We start from the raw sequence: 7,801 nt of genomic DNA, 5'->3' as shown, positions 1-7,801 counted from the left end.
GATGGCGATCCATTCTTGCCTTATTAGTTCTCGGAGTTGATCACAATTTGTGGGCTTCTGCTTGTCCACTCGCCTTATGAGGACTGACCACAGGTTCTCTATGGGATCGAGATCCGGGGAGTTGCCTGGCCACGGATCCAAAATTTCAATGTACGCTTGCTGGACACTTTGGGACGTCCTGATGACTTCTTCACTGCAGTCGAACCTCTCTCCTTGAAGTTCTTGATGATCCGGTAAATGGTTCTTTCAGGTGCAATATTCTTTGTAGCAATTTCTTTGCATGTGAAGCCATTTTGATGCAAATCGATGATGGCTGCACGCGTTTCTTTGGAGGTAACCATTGCTAACATGAACACAATGATTGGAAATGCTTCTTCCCTCCTTTTATAGCAATCAGTTTGCTCGTATTATCTAATTAGTATGATAGTGATTTTACCTGACTAGTACTCATTCACACTTTCACATGTGCGGCTGATATGATTAGTCAATTCATGTTAGCTGGTCATTTTGTGTCAGGATCAAAAAAGTTAAAAACATTTTTTTTTTTTTTTTGTGAAAAGTTTATTTTTTGGCCAATGAAGCTTTTAGTAATTATTTAAAATGCATCACTCTACACAATAATCTAGAAACAATGTGAATGAACACCACAACAACTTAAGCAGCAAACTTTGCAAAACACAATTTAAGTCACTGCCAAAACTTTTGGCCATGACTGTATAGGTCTGGATCAGCACTGCTTGCTTTGAATTGTTTTTACAAAAAACCCAAAGGATAAACTTTTAAACAATGCTGGGGACCTGTACATTTTTAGGCAACAACCCTGTGGAAACAATCAGATAAAATAATTGTTCTGTATGGAAGTAAAAAAAAAAAGAAAAGCCTAAGAATAATGAGGCATGTTCCCCCATTCCCATACAAAGTTGGCAAAATCAAGAATGTCATTACATTACAACACCAAACACTGGGTCCTTTAAACCTTTATGGACTTCTCAGAATGTTGTGTGTATTTCAGTGTTTTATACCTGACAGATGTGACAGCTATTTTAATGACTTTAATGTATCCTATGCACATTTTAACAATCCAAAGACTAAATCTGTCTATCAGATCTGAGTGGACACTGTTCTGCTACTATATATTGGCAGTGAAATACATTAGTTTTAGGGGTAATGACATTTAAAGGGGACATTAAAACTGAAAACAATCTGCATATGTTCTGTTTGAATAATAAGTGAAACATGTGAGTAGTTCCAAAAATATGTAACAAAGTCCAGTAACTAATGAAATGGTTGTACTGATTTGCAGGAGCATTAAATCTGTAGTCTATTTCAAAATTCAAAACCATGGTAAATGTGACTGTCAAGGCTCTTCAAAAAGGAAAAAAAAAGTCAACTGTAACAGTCTGCTGTCTTTCAAGGCCATACAATACATTTTTGTGAGGGGGGAAAAAAATCAAAATTTCCCTCTGCTATTCAAATCTGGCACGTCAAGATGTTTTCCTAGCGGACGAAATAACTCCAGTTTTAGTTGGAAGTGTCATGCCTTCTCACAGTTTTTGCTGAAATCTCACTGTCGTCATTGGGAGGCCTGTAACTTGCCAGTCAAAAATGGTTGAGGGGTGTCTATTTCTTAGTTATTGGTTACACAATCACCATGGATAACAATCAGCAGGGAAAAAGTTTGCATCTGATTTGAGCAGGACAATGGCTTTTCAAAGAAGCTAACTGGTCACTGCCAATGCCACAAAAATCTGCCCCATTAATATTAAAGTTGTCTTTTAGTTGGCAGAGCCATTAACTCAGCAGGGAGTTGAGTTGATGGGACTGGTAATACTCCCCCTACAGGTGAGAGAGGCAGCAGCATCAGAGGCAGTATATAAAAGAGGCAGTCCAACCCGATCTCATGAGAAAACTTTCATGTTTTGGCGGATTGGTGGCAAATTTGTATAATTTGACTTGATTTGTTTGAATTGATTGGTAGGAAAATTTCAGATTTTTAAGAAAAGAAAAGCATGAATGTTTCGGGGCATAAAAACGATTTTGAAAGCATACGAATAAGATTATACAGGTTCGCCAAAACTAAAAAAGTTACGAATTGCCATGAGTTGGACAGTCTATTGCAGTGAATGGATAAAATTGGAATGCTCAATATTCCTTATAAGGTAAAAGGGAAGTCCAATTTTCCAAATAAAAGAGCCCGTTGACTAAGTCATCGCTCTGTTTTATAACAGTGGGTACGTTTACATTGACACTTTTTGCTTCCATCGGAATGAATTCATTTTGATTGACGAATCCGAACGTAGTGTTTACATGAACACTAAATAAAGTGATCGGGTTGATATGCGCATTTATATGTCACAAGCTTCTGATCGGATTTAATCTTTTGACATGTGCACACTGCATGTATATACAGAGTTTCCCGCTTTTGTCGCATACTGTTTTAAAAAGCACACGTGATATTTATCTACTTCGGGTCCTAATTAGGCGACGACCAGCACATGAACTGTTGTGCAGTGCTGCTTACTTTATAAAGCAGTAAAAGTGTCCCTTCCTGCACCTATCTTCTGCACCATACAACCACCGTTGTCTCACTGTTGATGAGAGTCTTAAAAAAGGACTGGTTGGACGTTGTTCTGCTCCACTTCACAGACACTGAGTGAAAGGGGAGTTTTATAATGACGGGACACTCATTTATGACACATTCGGTGCATTCCAAATGGGATATATCGCCCTCAGAAGGGCACTTCGGAGTGAAAATAATCATGGCCGCCATATTGAAGGATTGTACCAAACCGATGTGCTCAAAACTGGCCACTTCAAAGGGCCCTTCAGAATGAAGGATTTCGACGGGTACAACTGATGTACACTTTGGGCTCACATGATCCTTTGCGCAGATTCTTTGCATGATGCCGACGCCTCCATGTGGGCACGTGATGATAACGCAAAAGGGCACTTCAAGAAACAGTTGTTTGGTCCCCTACACCCCCCTACACCCTTCGAAGCTCTCACTCCGAAGGGAAAACCCTTTGAAGGGATTAGGGCATAGGGATGAGCCCTTCCGAATGGAATGTAGGGTTTATTCACCAGGAAGAACAGCTCGTTCCGCGTGTCATTACGCTATTTCTATGTCACTGCGCATGCGCAGTACTTTCCAGTTTCGGTTTTCAATCCGATCAAGTGTTTACATGTCCTCTCGCTCGGATTACAACAGGAATAAACCACCCCTTACAATCCGATCAAAATTTTAGTCGGATCTGGCCAATTCAATCCGATTGGCGTGGTTACATGTGACTTTTTTTATTCTGATTGTGCTTCTAGTACTATTACGATCGTATTAGTAGGGTCCATGTAAACGCAGCTAGTGTTTCCTGTTTAATGACGTCAGCGCAGCTGCTGTTAGAAGCTCCAGATCCAGTGTAAATGTTCAAGCTGAACAATTGCCTTTTTTTTCTAAATTGGCAAATGTTCAGAAGTATTCTTTTCTCAAACAAGAAGTACTGTATATTGCTAATTTTTAAGCGTAAACATTCCCCCCTACCCCTTCTACTACCTTTTCACATACGACTCAGATAGTTTGTGCAGGTCTTGGGACGGTGGATGTTCATCAGCCAATCAGCGTCGTCATGATGTAATTTTCCTTCAGCTTCAAAGTGATTAATTACATGTTTACATCTCAGGGGAGAAGTGAAAACTTCAGTGTGACCACAACCAAAGATTTTCTCACATCTCATACTTGCGGGGGTCCTACAACAGTCAAGCAGCTTCTTTTTGAGATAAGTGGAAATGCTTACGGATGGCTCCAGGTATTTCAGACCTCAGTATAAAGACAGTCTCCCACATTCCCATTTCCACAACCAACTGGGTAAAAAGTCTTCACAGATGGAAGGATAACAGAGGAAATTTGGACTGCAGACTTCCATTTGGCCTGGACATCCAAACATCAAGCCATGTAAGGCTGTTGTTTTTTGTGCTGATTTTGTTCCATATGTTTATATGAAAACGTTCGTAATATACCAGCAGTGTTGGGGGAACTAACTAACTCGGATGTCCAAGCTTGTTCCTGGAGGGCCAATGTCCTGCAGTTTAGCTCCAACCCTAATTAACTCTTTCCTTGCCATTTCTGGAATTTTCAAGCAGTCACATATGTAAGCGGATGCATATGTGAAATAATGTGATCAAACATTAAACAGCATTTAAATCAAAAATGCCTGTTACTAAATAAAATGACGATCCAGGAAGTGGTGTAGGACTGAGCAAGCTTTGCAGGTGTTGATGGAAACTATTTACTCCGTGTTTGATCATCATTCTGATCGAACATAGCCATGAAAGTTTTGTGAAAATGCTGGTGGTGGCTGGCAACTTAAAAAAAAATCAAATAAAAAATCGCTGGCAAGGAAAGAGTTAAACACACCTGAACCAGCTAATCAAGGTGTTTGGACTCATCAGAAACTTCCAGGCCATTGGTTCTTCCAGCAGCAGGATTGGACACCCCTGAACTAACTAAATGTAGCTACAGCCGTGGCCAAAAGTTTTGAGAATGACACAAATATTAATTTTCACAAAGTCTGCTGCCTCAGTTTTTGTGATGGCAATTTGCATATACTCCAGAATGTTATGAAGAGTGATCAGATGAATTGCATTTAATTGCAAAGTCCCTCTTCGCCATGAAAATTAACCCAAAAAACATTTCCACTGCATTTCAGCCTTGCCACAAAAGGACCAGCTGACATCATGTCAGTGATTCTCTCATTAACCAGGTTAGAGTGTTGATGAGTACAAGGCTAGAGATCACTCTGTCATGCTGATTGAGTTAGAATAACAGACTGGAAGCTTTAAAGGAGGGTGGTGCTTGAAATCATTGTTCTTCCTCTGTTAACTATGGTTATCTGCAAGGAAACGTATGCAGTTATCATTGCTTTGCACAAAAAGGGATTTACAGGCAAGGATAATGCTGCTAGTACGATTGCACCTAAATCAATCATTTATCGGATCATCAAGAACATCAAGGGGAGATGTTCAATTGCTGTGAAGAAGGCTTCAGGGCACCCAAGAAAGTCCAGCAAGTGCCAGGACTGTCTCCTAAAGTTGATTCAGCTGTGGGATTGGGGCACCACCAGTGCAGAGCTTGCTCAGGAATGGCAGCAGGCAGGTGTGAGTGCATCTGCACGCACAGTGAGGCAAAGACTTTTGAAGGATCGCCTGGTGTCAAGAAGGGCAACAAAGAACCCACTTCACTCCAGGAAAAACATCAGGGACAGACTGAAATTCTCCAAAAGGTACAGGGATTGGACTGCTGAGGACTGGGGTAAAGTCATTTTCTCTGATGAATCACCTTTCTGATTGATTGGACTGCTGAGAACTGGGGTAAAGTCATTTTCTCTGATGAATCCCCTTTCTGATTGTTTGGGGCATCCGGAGTAAAGCTTGTCCGGAGAAGAAAAGGGTGAGCGCTACCATCAGTCCGGTGTCATAGCAACAGTAAAGCATCCTGAGACCATTCATTTGCGGGGTTACTTCTCAGCCAAGGGAGTGGGCTCACTCACAATTTTGCCTAAGAACACAGCCATGAATAAAGAATGGTACAAAAACATCCTCCGAGAGCAACTTCTCCCAACCATCCAAGAACAATGCCTTTTCCAGCATGATGGAGCACCTTGTCATAAGGCAAAAGTGATAACTAAGTGGCTCGGGGAACAAAACATCAAAATTTTGGGTCCATGGCCAGGAAACTCCTCAGACCTTAATCCCATTGAGAACTTGTGGTCAATCCTCAAGAGGTGGGTGGACAAACAAAAACCCACAAATTCTGACAAACTCCAAGCATTGATTATGCAAGAATGGGCTGCCATCAGTCAGGATGTGGCCCAGAAGTTGATTGACAGCATGGGCGAATTGCAGAGGTCTTGGAAAAAGAAGGGTCAACACTGCAAATACTGAGTCTTTGCATAAACTTATTGTAATTGTCAATAAAAGCCTTTGACACTTATGAAATTCTTGTAATTATACTTCAGTATACCATATTAACATCTGACAAAAAGATCTAAAAACACTGTAGCAGCAGACTTTGTGAAAATTAATATGTGTGTCATTCTCAAAACTTTTGGCCACGGCTGTACACTACTAACTTAACTAAATTTTTCCGTGTCTAGGAGCTCAGCTGTGTATCTTTTGTACCAAGCTTTCCAGAAAGTGGTGGGGTCAAGCTATACAAAACCCTACATTTATGTGTTTCTGTGACATGAATTTGAATCAGCACTCAATTGTTTCTGGAATTCTTCACCTGGCATTGTTCTTCAGGTGTCCAATCCTGTTCCTGGAGATCTACCTGCCTGCAGAGTTCAGTATCAGCCCTATCCAGTGCTTATGAAGACCTCAGTTTGTTGGTTCAAGTGTGTTTGATCAGGGTTTGAGCTGAACTTTGCAAGAAGGTAAATCTCCAGGATTGTGCACTCCTAGTATAATGATATGATACAAAAAAAATTTTGAAAAAACTTGGCAAGCTACAATTTCATAGTGGTTTCCCCCAATACTTTATGCAATTTTTTTTTTCATATATTCATTTCATAAACATTTCTTGTTCCTTTGAGGGGAAAAATTTTATCAGTTGAGGTATGAATTTACATGAGTCTGCATTAAAAAAAAAGGTATTACACCAAAACATTTTCCTTTCATGCTTTTGTTTTAAAAAGCACCACAAGAATATTAGATACTTTTTTCCCTATTAAAAATAAATGTGTGGGTGCGTTTTTATTCATTTTTATTTTATTCATGTTGTGATAAATTGTTACCCTGATACTGATATGTTGCAGTGTTCTTACGGTTATTGTCTGTCCATGTTCCAAAACGTGAAAAAAATTGTCACACATCTTCACTATTTTCAAGTTTCTCGTGATCTGCTTTGCATTTTGTCCTTTATTCATGTAGGAAAAAAAATTCTCCAGTTATATTTTCAAAATATTTTCCTAGCTGTATTTTTGTGATAAGCAACTTCAACATTTTGGCGCTGTTAATATTCCTGGCAACATGTTTCAGCTTCTTTATTACACACTTGTGACACATTTCATACACATATACACATGGGAATTTGTTACATTCAGTTTGCCCTACTGAGGCTGTATTGCATACACGTACTGTCTGGTGTTGTATTATGTTGCACAACATCCTTGTAAGTTAATCGTCTAATATAAATAAAGCGTGAAGGCCAATTGAAGGACCACCACTTCATTCCTCATGCATACATATATTACCCAGGAGATAATGACTGAGTCCCTATCGTGAAACACTAAAAGCAGGGCTGTATGTTAACTTTTTTTTCACATAGCACTGGTGCTACAGAAGTTTAAAGTTTTGTAGCACAGGCCAAAAAGTTGTAGCACAAGTATAAAACGTCTGTTATCATGTCTGAAACAAACACAAGTAATGGAGTTCATCACTTAAACAGGCACTGATGTTCCATACAGAGCACAAAAAATACAAACCATCACAAAAATTGTTTTCTTAATTTGCTAAAAATGGAAGAGTGCAGAAACATAACACCTCTTACACCTTAACAAAATATAAAATAAAAAACAATGGCAGACATTTAGGCAAAGTTAGCAAAGATAAAAATCTTTGTCATTATTTTATCTTTGTTATTAGAAAATAAGAACATTTTTCAGGTACAGTATTTAGCAGTATTTACAACATTTTATTTTTCAGGTACAGTATTTAGCAGTAGCATTCAAGAAATTGAATGAACAAATATTAAAATAAAACACTATATACATCAATTATACTTTTTTAAAGCAACTGACTGATGATAAGT

Source organism: Sinocyclocheilus anshuiensis, unplaced genomic scaffold, assembly GCF_001515605.1.
Source record: "Sinocyclocheilus anshuiensis isolate Anshui unplaced genomic scaffold, SAMN03320099.WGS_v1.1 scaffold742, whole genome shotgun sequence".
In the NCBI taxonomy this organism is placed as follows: Eukaryota; Metazoa; Chordata; class Actinopteri; order Cypriniformes; family Cyprinidae; genus Sinocyclocheilus; species Sinocyclocheilus anshuiensis.
This window is presented reverse-complemented; position numbering follows the sequence as displayed.